Source organism: Pinus tabuliformis, chromosome 9, assembly GCF_031772625.1.
Source record: "Pinus tabuliformis cultivar Carrire ecotype Pingquan chromosome 9, CPIR1, whole genome shotgun sequence".
NCBI lineage: Eukaryota > Viridiplantae > Streptophyta > Pinopsida > Pinales > Pinaceae > Pinus > Pinus tabuliformis.
This window is the reverse complement of record NC_142307.1, coordinates 113,767,650-113,780,861: the sequence shown is the minus strand read 5'-3', so window position 1 is coordinate 113,780,861 and position 13,212 is coordinate 113,767,650. Positions and strand designations below refer to the sequence as shown.

The 13,212-nt window shown below is 38.7% G+C and overlaps 1 pseudogene; it reads right to left on the bottom strand.

Moving 5' to 3' along the window:
* Positions 1 to 10,431: 10,431 nt before the first annotated feature.
* LOC149147342 (histone deacetylase 9 pseudogene) lies at positions 10,432 to 10,902 on the bottom strand (annotated as a pseudogene).
* Between the last annotated feature and the right edge of the window lie 2,310 nt (positions 10,903 to 13,212).

The following is a 13,212-nucleotide window of genomic DNA, read 5'->3' as shown; positions in this document are numbered from 1 at the left end:
TATTGAAAACCTTCTACATATTCTTCAAGAGTCTCGTTAGTCTTAGCTACCATCTGAAAGATTTCCTCCTTCAGTTCTCTAGTTCGGCAATAATCTTGGTATTTTTTTAGAAAGGTTGTTTTCATTTGGTCCTAGTCAGTAATGGTACCTCCACCAAGCCCCATAAACCAATGTAAAGCTGCTCCCTTCATAGTAGAGGGGAACAGTTTCAGCTTCTGGGGGTCGGTAGTGTAATCATATCCCCTACATAAAACATCACATTCGAAAAGGAATGCATTAGGATCCTCTGAAGTTAGCCCATGGAAGGTAGGAATATTCTGTAATGGAATAGCTTTCATGGGAGAATTGACATCTGTATCAACAATAGGGTATTGTAATGTAGAGGTCTGAGGCTGTTGTTGATTATCAACCACTTGATAAAAAATGTGCCAATATCCTTCAGGGATTCTTGAAGTTGGAGATTTTTTCCTGGGGGGTTTAGAAGATACTTTTAGAATGATTTTAACAACACTAACTTGGTCTGGAATACTAGGTGTCCTCTATTCAATTACTACTTCAGGAGATTTGGGTTCTAATGATTTAATCTTTTCAGCACTGCCTATTTCTCCTTCTCCTTCACGGAGATTGCAAGAATTCCCTTCTTGTAAAGGTATAGGCTGTAAATTTTCAGCATTCTGAAAACTCTGTTCAGACCCTTCAGTCTTGCTGTGAATCTTAGCGTCAGCTACATATGGTGATCCTGCAACCTGAAAGGTTACAGTAGGATTTCTTGTAGAAATGGTTTGGGGTCCTATTGATGACTGAGATCCAGCTTTCCTTATGATTTCGTTAATGAAGGTTGATCGTCCAAGGGGCACCGATCCCTTATATTTTTCAGATCTGGGCGGAGGAATTATATCTTTTTATACTCTTTTATACTTAGTCATTCATACAGAAATACAAACATTTATTTCTACTTCAATTACTACGCAATTTTGTTGAAAAGCGAGCAAAGGAGCAAGCACTTTACTTGCTCGTATGCAGTCTCTTACCTTCCATTTTTAATACCTAATTCTTTCATAGTAAACAAACATCAAACATAGGTCACCTTCTATGAAATAGAAACACTCTCCCCGACAACGACGCCAAAATGTTGGGTGCATATATGATGTCTTTTATAACTCCTAAATGCCTCACATTAATTATGGACCTAGGTAAGTCTTTTTGTTTCAAGAGTGTACACAGTATGTGTAAGTGATGGAAATCGTTAGATCTATAGAGAGTAATGCTCTAAAATAACTTATTGATTTCAATACAAGAGTAAATGGATCAAACTGTAAACTACCAAACTTGTAACTTCAAAGAAATTAAACTATTCAAGCATCAAAACTCAATCTTAATAAAAAATCTCTAATTGCAATTACAAACCATAAGCACATCAACCGAGTGCACTATAGCGGTAACAGAGCTCTTTTAGCTGAATAGAAACAGTAATGCACCTGATCTAACCAATAATACTCTGGCTCTCGATTAATAGGAAATAACTCTTATCTAATAATTGAATCAATCCACGATACAAATAAATGAAACCAATCAACAAAAATAAGAACTAATGTGCAGAATGCACAAACTCAACAAGTCTAGTGATTTATATATAACACAAGGAAAAAGCATTGAAATCCACTAGTGACCGGGCCCAAGCCGCTAGTGATTACTGCCTAGTTACTCAGAATATCGTGAGCAAACAGAAACACAAATTATATATTACTCATTAACTCCGAATGTCATTACAGTAATGATGTGTTCTTTAGAATAACACTCTGTCTCTTAAAATTACAGTCGAAGTAAAAAGGCAAAAGTTGTTCTATTCTATTCGTTTTTCCCCTCTTATAGTCAAAGAGGAAAAGAGATAACTACGATTCCTCAGGATCAGGAGATCCTGAGGAATTCACAACCACATGCTATTATCAGAACAATCTTCCATCTTGTGCTGATCCTTCCGATTCACTTCTCAACTTGACCACACAAGACGCGCTCTTTTCTCCTTGTTTAGCCTTTGTTGTTCAATAGATTGAACAACAATTGTCCCATTCGCTAATCTCTGCATAAAAAGAAATGAAAGTTAGTTTTGACAGCCAAATCATATCAAAAGTGATTTCGTTCACTTTCTATCAAAATTCTATCAAAATCTTATTACATCATGGCACAAATGCATAAAAAGGAGGAAAAAGATAATGTAATCAAGGGTAAATTTATACCTGTTGCATGACCCAACATGCCACTATTGTATTAATATCACAAGATCATCTTCGGTGGCTAAGTATGGCATAGGATTCCATGTCTTCATTGTTTCCTTTCGAGCTTGTAGACAGATCCTATGAAAGTATGCTTTGAACTTCACAACAAACTTATATTGCTAGTACAAGCTTGGTGACATTCTACAATATTGATTTAGAAACATATGTAAATCCATGTGATACCAGATAAAAAATATTATGTTCTCCTGTGCTCGTGATGTCTCCTTGGTATACCAGAGCAAGGCATACCGCACGACATCACACACGTTTGCCAACAATGCTATGATCAAAATCATCCATGCATAATGAAAGGTCATACCTTCCTCCTGATCTCCCCAACAATCTTTTGATAATTTTTTACAAAGATATTTGACGAAGTTGTAATGGACCTCGTTGTTGCACTACGAAACTAGGGAAACAACTGCTGCATGGACTTCATTGGATCGACATTTTTGCATAATCTTCCCAGGTAAGATATGCACGGCGAATCATACTCCTGGGTTACTGATTGAATTTATGTCATAGCCTTGCGTTTTCTTGACCAAGCCGAAATTCTCCTTCATGTTCTGCACTATTGCTCTGTCCTGATCCTTTCCCACGAACTCTTCAATGGGGTCCCTTCTTTATTATGGCAACCTCGTTGTTATCTCAAAATCAGGCCCTGGAAGGCTGCTGACCAGGAAGACTTCAAGTAACTATTTCAGACCAATCTTTTGACTAAGGCTTAGCCTCCTTAGCCTGAGAGGGCTCTCTCAAAGGGTTATTGATTTTGACTATTAATAAGATGGCTAACTCTCTTGAAATAACATTAACAAATATGAAGGCTGGACAAACATTACATAAGTTTCCATTGGGCTTATGGAGTCAATCAAACCTCAGTAAATAATGATATTGCCTTTACATAGAAGTCAGGGCATGTGACATTTAAATGTTCAAAACACAACTCTTATAAAACCACAGTTCATAGATGAGTACAGGAAGTCAGAGCAGCATAAGTGAATTCTGAGTGATTACTCATCTAAGCAACTGAAAAAAGACATGAAGGACAAAGTAAAATAACACATCTTGAACATAGAAATGCTTTATGAATCCTGAGAAGAAAAGCATATAACTTATATTACTGAACTCTGTTTTTTACACAAGCCAAAACAGTCCTCTGTTTTATAAAATATCCAACCCTCATTACATAGATGTTTCAGCTATATATAGAAACATAATTCTAACTACTTCGAGCTTCCTCCTCCAGCATGAGGGGAGCTCGATGATTGCCACTAATGATACCTATTTGCTATTGAACTGACTCATAAATACAATAAGGAACTAACTGTAGTGTTTAAGAGTCCTAAACTAACTATAACTCTAACTCTATCTTCCACGCATAATGACTTCTCTTTGTTCTTTGACACCTGGTCCCTATTGATATGGCTGAGCTGGATGTCTTTAGTACTCCATATCGACCTTGTACGCCAACTCCTTTAACTGCTCAATCATGCTGGAGATGTCCCTTGCTTCTCGGCCCTAATTCCTTAACTTTCTCAAATGCATAGCAGCCTGTCTTCTAGCTTTTAATGACTTGAAATATGGAACGCTGCCACGTTCCTGATGTGTTGGAGGCTTCATCGATGGGCAAGTGTGCAGGCCAAAATCCCTCGTATGTAACTCATTCAAAACCCTAATGACCGGTAATAAAGTGGCTTTATAACAGAAACTTTAAACTTAAGTCAAAACATTTCACCTTTTTAAAGGTACACTTGTCTTGATCTGAACGGCTGTTGTAGCTCTACCTGATAACTTGCATGATCTTTTGTCGTTCTCTTTCCAAAATTTCCGCTCAAAATGCAAACTGGCTTGTTCAGCGTTAAAATCCACACCTACAGCGCTACGAAACTGCTGTGTAATTTCAAAACAACTTCAAAACCTTTCATAACCATTGCCACTGGACCTATCTGTTGATTTTCTTCACATGATTCATTAGCAATAATGCCTTCCCCTTCAGCTTCAAAGGTCTTGCCACAAATAGAATTCTTAGTAGAACTGTTTGGAACCGTAGCCACTTTTTCTCATTCTTCTTTTGAGAAGCTTTAGATGATCTCTTTCCATCTTCTGCTCGAGATACAGATCATTCAACTAATCCTTTTGCGGAAGGTAAATTATCTGACAAGGATTTTGAACCAATTTCATTGGGTGTCGCTGCTTCACACCTATGAATTTCACGCAATTCTTCTTTTTCACCTGGCTTGCTCGCAAGCACAGACTTATCCAAATCATTCTGCCTGTCCAGAAGTCCCGTATGTAAGGCCTTCGTTACAGCTTCCTTCTGCCAATTTTATATTCGATTCTGATTTTTGAAAACCATTTGCCTGTACCAAACTTTCAACTGCACTACAGAAGGTAATGCGAATCCCTGAGGAACTTTCATGCAAAGTGCCATTAGTCCTTCAATTGCTTTAGATGAATCAGATGACTTTTCAAATGAGGATTTCCTAGGCTTTGTCTGCTGTTCCTGCACTGATTCTTTTAAATCTGTTCTTGAAAGGACTGATGATTTGTGGCCATTAGGTTTTAAACGAGACCTCTGCATTACAAGTATTGTGCCCTGATATAAATACAAGTCCAAAACTTAGGTACCATCTGTAGCATCTAAATTTATGTTCCTGCAATGCAAATCAACACCATCAAACTGTCAAGCAAATCTCAGAATTACTCTTGATTAGTAATATCTCAACCTTTGGAAGCAACAACATTTTGACCTCTCAGAATGGCTCTGCTCACATATCTTTGCAATCCAAGTCCAGGTCAACGAATATTGAATTACTGTTGCTAATCCAATCTTGCTGTCACAGAGCACTATGATGGAAGCACGAGATCTGATTCATGACATGCTTCATATCACAGACCAATCATTGTATCTCTGTCACTGTTAATGTGTAGAAAATTCAGAAGCTACAGGTTGACAAGCATTTGATTGATGCAAATGTAATAATGAGTTCTCAAAACATGTCCATATGTTTTTCACGCGAACCTAACACACAATGCATAAACCGCCTCACAAGCCAGAACTGCATCCAACTCAATATTTAGAGACATCCTTTAAGAATATCGATTGCATTGTACTGCTGAAGAGAGTGTTCATCCGTCATCACATTACTGTCAAGGCTTTCTTGCTATTCAGATTCTCCATGTTCCCAGCAGTGTTGATCTTTAAGGAATAGTCAGGCGCGAAGTACTTGATGTAATCATTATCAGGAATTTCATTAGGAAGTTCTGTATCAAGAAGTACTCCAGTTTCCACGGACCAACAACGAGCAACATTCTCTTTTGTGTAGCCTCCTCCCCCAGTAACCAATAGTGGCAGATTAATTTTTTTCACAAATCTCACACACTGTGCATGACCATCGATGGATAGGTTAAAGCAACCAAGGCGATCCCCAGCAAGTGAATCAGTTCCACACTGAAGAACAATGGCACCCGGCTGGTATATTTCGACTACCTTGGAAATAATAGTTTTGAAAAGTCGCGTGAAACTTGCATCATCAATTCCATCTTTGAGAGGGACATTAATAGCATAATATTTCCCTTCTCTTTTCGTTATACTGTACATAACAGTTTCCTTGTAATATGGCGTAAACACACTGAATGAAAGCATTTCTCGCACAGGTTTTGCTGGTGCCATTTTCATGAACAAAGAATTTGTGAAAAATTCTAATCGGCGTCTTGCCTCTAGATTCCTTGGAATATTGGCAGCAGAATCCTTGATAGTCACGAGTAAATGAAACCGCTTGATTTGTTGTCTCAGTTCTGGATCTTTGGGCCATTCCAGCTTAGAGAACAGTCGCCCTTCATTCCTTGCTTTTGCCAGGGTCTTCCAGGTGTCATAGTGCTCTCTTATATTATATGATAGAATATAATGGGTTACAACATCATAAAGATCTTGGGCAGCTTTCACAACACCCTTTTATGCCAACAGAGCCTGCACGTGTCAAGATCGACATGTAAGACCTTACACATGCTATTCCCGTAAAATTCTTGCAGAAAATATGACAGCTGGTGTGATATGTGCTATGTATCAGCACGAATTCCCCATTTCGTAGCGCAGTTAGTGCAAAGTCGGTGTTTTTCGCTACGAAATCACCTAAAAGATGTTGCGCTGTGAAACTGATAAAGGGATCTATGCGCTTTGTCCTCAAGCTAGTCTGAGAAATTTTGGCATTATAATTTTCAGTGATAACAGTGGCTCCACTTGGGATAGTGTGCCCTTGTGGTACACTAAGAACTCGTAGGTCCAGTGCCTTATCCATTTATGACAAACAAAAATTTGCTTGACAAGCATCCTTTTCAAGCCTCTGGGGCCTTCACCTGGGTCTTAAACTTGATGATCACTGTAGGAGAAAGAAGTCTATATCTACCATTACTAAAAAAAAAATAGCTCAGTCAACCTTGAGCTTTATTTGCACTTTCCTACCTACCTACCCTATCAGCTGCAAGCTCCACTTGTAGCTCAAGGAACATGAAACTTCCAATGAAGCCAATCATCAATCTGATCTGAAACTTGGATCTCCTTACTGTGCTTGAAGCATATATAAACCAGATACTGAAATAGCCAAGGAAGCATGAGGTGTAACTGTTCTTCAAGATGAACATATAATTGGAAAGCTGAACAGTAAATCTTTTCCATGTAGTCAGCTATAGGATCCCAGAATACATGATTAGCTTGATGATTCTTGTAACTTTCTGGTTGTGCAAACTGATCTTCAACAACAGTGTACACTTCCTCAATCGTGAAAGAGAAAGGAAGCAACACTCTCTCCTTGTGCTCTGCCATAGAAAGCTTATGAAAATAATGATCATGATTATGAAAACTATATGCCTGAATTTGACCTTCTAAACCTTCAATGTCTTTCTCAATGTCATTAGCAACTTCATCCAAAAATTTCATATTATCCTCTGCCTTACAGTCAAATGATTTTAGATACGAGGACAAGGACAAAGAAAAATTTTCATCTATTTCTCCATTACTATGATCATTATTCCATTGTTTGAAACCTTGAATTGAAGGAGATTTTGCCACCAACTCTGATCTATCTATCCATTCCTCCAAAAACATAAACCAAAAGTCTTCAAATGACTTAATGGATTTGGCAGGAAAGCTTTCAATCCACTGTTTGCATTTCCCTTGAAATGAATCATAGAACAACATAATGCAAACATCTTCATGTTTAACTCTAAGAAGCTCGGTAAAATCACAGAAATCTGATATATGCTTCAAAGTTAAACTCAAATCTTCTCCGTTGAATTTTGGACCATTCCTTAGAAAATATGCATCCTTGGGAAAATGATTTGGGAAACCATGAATTCCTGAAAAATTTATGCATGCATACCTTGAAATAAGAATGGTAGCATCTGGGTCCTTCATAACTCCAGTGGAATCACCATGAATCTATGAATTTCGAATTCTTCAACAATGGAGTCACCAAGGTAGATTTGCAGCCTCAAAAACCTTCTGAGCTCCTGCTACCTTCAGAAGTTCAGCTTCATAATTTCGGGAATGAGTAATCTTCAGACTCCCGGCAGACGCACCAAAATGTTATCTCAAAATCAGGTCCTGGAAGGCTGCTGACCAGGAAGACTTCAAGTAACTATTTCAGACCAATCTTTTGACTAAGGCTTAGCCTCCTTAGCCTAAGAGGGCTCTCTCAAAGGGTTATTGATTTTGACTATTAATAAGATGGCTAACTCTCTTGAAATAACATTAACACATATGAAGGCTGGACAAACATTACATAAGTTTCCATTGGGCTTATGGAGTCAATCAAACCTCAGTAAATAATGATATTGCCTTTACATAGAAGTCAGGGCATGTGACATTTAAATGTTCAAAACACAACTCTTATAAAACCACAGTTCATAGATGAGTACAGGAAGTCAGAGCAGCATAAGTGAATTCTGAGTGATTACTCATCTAAGCAACTGAAAAAAGACATGAAGGACAAAGTAAAATAACACATCTTGAACATAGAAATGCTTTATGAATCCTGAGAAGAAAAGCATATAACTTATATTACTGAACTCTGTTTTTTACACAAGCCAAAACAGTCCTCTGTTTTATAAAATATCCAACCCTCATTACATAGATGTTTCAGCTATATATAGAAACATAATTCTAACTACTTCGAGCTTCCTCCTCCAGCATGAGGGGAGCTCGATGATTGCCACTAATGACACCTATTTGCTATTGAACTGACTCATAAATACAATAAGGAACTAACTGTAGTGTTTAAGAGTCCTAAACTAACTATAACTCTAACTCTATCTTCCACGCATAATGACTTCTCTTTGTTCTTTGACACCTGGTCCCTTTTGATATGGCTGAGCTGGATGTCTTTAGTACTCCATATCGACCTTGTACGCCAACTCCTTTAACTACTCAATCATGCTGGAGATGTCCCTTGCTTCTCGGCCCTAATTCCTTAACTTTCTCAAATGCATAGCAGCCTATCTTCTAGCTTTTAATGACTTGAAATATGGAACGCTGCCACGTTCCTGATGTGTTGGAGGCTTCATCGATGGGCAAGTGTGCAGGCCAAAATCCCTCGTATGTAACTCATTCAAAACCCTAATGACCGGTAATAAAGTGGCTTTATAACAGAAACTTTAAACTTGAGTCAAAACATTTCACCTTTTTAAAGGTACACCTGTCTTGATCTGAATGGCTGTTGTAGCTCTACCTGATAACTTGCATGATCTTTTGTCGTTCTCTTTCCAAAATTTCCGCTCAAAATGCAAACTAGCTTGTTCTGCGTTAAAATCCACACCTACAGCAGTTTCGTAGCGCGCTACGAAACTGCTGTGTAATTTCAAAACAGCTTCAAAACCTTTCATAACCATTGCCACTGGACCTATCTGTTGATTTTCTTCACATGATTCATTAGCAATAATGCCTTCCCCTTCAGCTTCAAAGGTCTTGCCACAAATAGAATTCTTAGTAGAACTGTTTGGAACCGTAGCCACTTTTTCTCATTCTTCTTCTGAGAAGCTTTAGATGATCTCTTTCCATCTTCTGCTCGAGATACAGAACATTCAACCAATCCTTTTGCGGAAGGTAAATTATCTGACAAGGATTTTGAACCAATTTCATTGGGTGTCGCTGCTTCACACCTATGAATTTCACGCAGTTCTTCTTTTTCACCTGGCTTGCTCGCAAGCACAGACTTATCCAAATCATTCTGCCTGTCCAGAAGTCCCGTATGTAAGGCCTTCGTTACAGCTTCCTTTTTCCAATTTTATATTCGATTCTGATTTTTGAAAACCATTTTCCTGTACCAAACTTTCAACTGCACTACAGAAGGTAATGCGAATCCCTGAGGAACTTTCATGCAAAGTGCCATTAGTCCTTCAATTGCTTTAGATGAATCAGATGACTTTTCAAATGAGGATTTCCTAGGCTTTGTCTATTGTTCCTGCACTGATTCTTTTAAATCTGTTCTTGAAAGGACTGATGATTTGTGGCCATTAGGTTTTAAACGAGACCTCTGCATTACAAGTATTGTGCCTTGATATAAATACAAGTCCAAAACTTAGGTACCATATGTAGCATCTAAATTTATGTTCCTGCAATGCAAATCAACACCATCAAACTGTAAAGCAAATCTCAGAATTACTCTTGATTAGTAATATCTCAACCTTTGGAAGCAACACATTTTGACCTCTCTGAATGGCTCTGCTCACATATCTTTGCAATCCAAGTCCAGGTCAACGAATATTGAATTACTGTTGCTAATCCAATCTTGCTGTCACAGAGCACTATGATGGAAGCACGAGATCTGATTCATGACATGCTTCATATCACAGACCAATCATTGTATCTTTGTCACTGTTAATGTGTAGAAAATTTAGAAGCTACAGGTTGACAAGCATTTGATTGATGCAAATGTAATAATGAGTTCTCAAAACATGTCCATATGTTTTTCACGCGAACCTAACACACAATGCATAAACCGCCTCACAAGCCAGAACTTCATCCAACTCAACATTTAGAGACATCCTTTAAGAATATCGATTGCATTGTACTGCTGAAGAGAGTGTTCATCCGTCATCACATTACTGTCAAGGCTGTCTTGCTATTCAGATTCTCCATGTTCCCAGCAGTGTTGATCTTTTAGGAATAGTCAGGCGCGAAGTACTTGATGTAATCATTATCAGGAATTTCATTAGGAAGTTCTGTATCAAGAAGTACTCCAGTTTCCACGGACCAACAACGAGCAACATTCTCTTTTGTGTAGCCTCCTCCCCCAGTAACCAATAGTGGCAGATTAAATTTTTTCACAAATCTCACACACTGTGCATGACCATCGATGGATAGGTTAAAGCAACCAAGGCGATCCCCAGCAAGTGAATCAGTTCCACACTGAAGAACAATGGCACCCGGCTGGTATATTTCGACTACCTTGGAAATAATAGTTTTGAAAAGTCGCGTGAAACTTGCATCATCAATTCCATCTTTGAGAGGGACATTAATAGCATAATATTTCCCTTCTCTTTTCGTTATACTGTACATAACAGTTTCCTTGTAATATGGCGTAAACACACTGAATGAAAGCATTTCTCGCACAGGTTTTGCTGATGCCATTTTCATGAACAAAGAATTTGTGAAAAATTCTAATCAGCGTCTTGCCTCTAGATTCCTTGGAATATTGGCAGCAGAATCCTTGATAGTCACGAGTAAATGAAACCGCTTGATTTGTTGTCTCAGTTCTGGATCTTTGGGCCATTCCAGCTTAGAGAACAGTCGCCCTTCATTCCTTGCTTTTGCCAGGGTCTTCCAGGTGTCATAGTGCTCTCTTATATTATATGACAGAATATAATGGGTTACAACATCATAAAGATCTTGGGCAGCTTTCACAGCACCCTTTTATGCCAACAGAGCCTGCACGTGTCAAGATCGACATGTAAGACCTTACACATGCTATTCCCGTAAAATTCTTGCAGAAAATATGACAGCTGGTGTGAGATGTGCTATGTATCAGCACGAATTCCCCATTTCGTAGCGCAGTTAGTGCAAAGTCGGTGTTTTTCGCTACGAAATCACCTAAAAGATGTTGCGCTGCGAAACTGATAAAGGGATCTATGCGCTTTGTCCTCAAGCTAGTCTGAGAAATTTTGGCATTATAATTTTCAGTGATAACACTCGTAATTCGCCATATCAACATTTCGTCAATGGGGATCCTCTTTCCCATCTAGAGGCATCTTTCGTGCACCAACACGAGCAATTGTCTTACGCAGGCTGTGTTAGGTGTACTTTTTCTGAAGTGCGACACGTTCAACATATTTAGTAAGCTTGATTTCTCCAACCCTTTCAGACACTGATGTGGTTCCAATATTGTCACTCTGCTTTCTAGGTAATGGACCTGCTTCAGGAACCTACTTAGTGCGAACTGAGGGTATTTGTTATGGTCATTGAAGTCGTAGTCTTCAAAATTCCTTTGTGGGATTTTTCCAAGAAATTCTCCTTCAAATGGTATTTTCTTTGGTAGCAATGGTGTAAATGTGCCATACTTTGCATCCTTGGAGTCTTTGACTAGTTTGGCGTTGGGTTTCCTAGGTGGAAAATATGGTGAGGATGAAATTGTTGTGTTCTCTGTCTCCATTTGTTGTTGTTCTACTTCCTCTTCATTGTCTCTTACGGGTTGGGATTCTGGCTATGGTTCAACAAGCTTCTTGGGCTTCTTATCTTGCATCTTTGTCCTCTTCTCTAGAGTCGATTTCCTCCTCAATGATCTTCACTGCAAGAAGGGTAATGATACGGGTGTACCAGATGGTGATGTAGCTTCCATAATTCTCTCTATACCTCTCTCTTCGAATATGCAGATGAGATCTTTAGTGTTCATGTAGTAGTGCAACTTCTATAATTTCTCAATACTTACAAGTTTTTGAGCTCTTGGACAGCAAAGTGCTAAAATCTTGGTGGGACACGGCCTTTTATAATGCTCTTGATATTCTAGCCCCAACATTAGCTTATATCTTGCTCGGGTTTTATTTATTAACTGCACATCTATCCCTAGATCCTTGCCAACCTGTCTCCATAAATTCACTTTTCCACTCCTTGAATGACAAGTTTCATTTTTAACATTCATATTTCTGGCGAACTTCAACGCAACTTTCATTGTAGCAATCAATCCTTCTTGTGTTGTGATTCTTACGAACTTTGACATACTCCTGACTATCACGAAGTAACCTTCCTATGTCGAAGCTCTTTTCTGCAGTGTAGTTTATATTCCAGTGCCCAATTTCAACTGAAGGTTGTTGGCATTATGGCATTATGGACATGTGTTGTACTTTATGGCAACCCTCTCATAGACGAACATCTCTCTTATATATGCCAAAGAAGCAGTTATCGGGAGCCATTGAGCCATTGGGAGCTTATCGGAGCAATAAAGGCGCAATCTCATATATAAAGAGCTTATCGGGAGGAATCAAGCCTATATAACCCTTGGATGCATGCTTAATCCCTATCGGGAGTCATCAGGCCATATATGCATGCTTTAACTCTATCGGGAGTTGTTCGGGCGATCAAATCCCATAAATGCATTCATTAATACTATCGGGAGGTGTTTGGGCACTTAAATCCCATATATATATGTATTACATAATAAACAATAGCATGTATGCATTTCCCCCTCTCGGTGGATAAACACAGTTATATGTGTTAATTCATGTATTTCGGCATATATGCGCATCGATGGTTCGAGTATGTAACACCGTTGAAACCTCCGATTGCATTGGACCCGACGGCATATCGCTTTTGGTTTATAATAATATCTCATCCGCAGTATATCGTAATGCATAAAGGGTTGCCCACCCCAATCCTCCGATTGCGATAAGAGGTGGCGGACCCGATGGAAGAATTAAAGGCAGCATATATTAACATCGCATCCGCGGT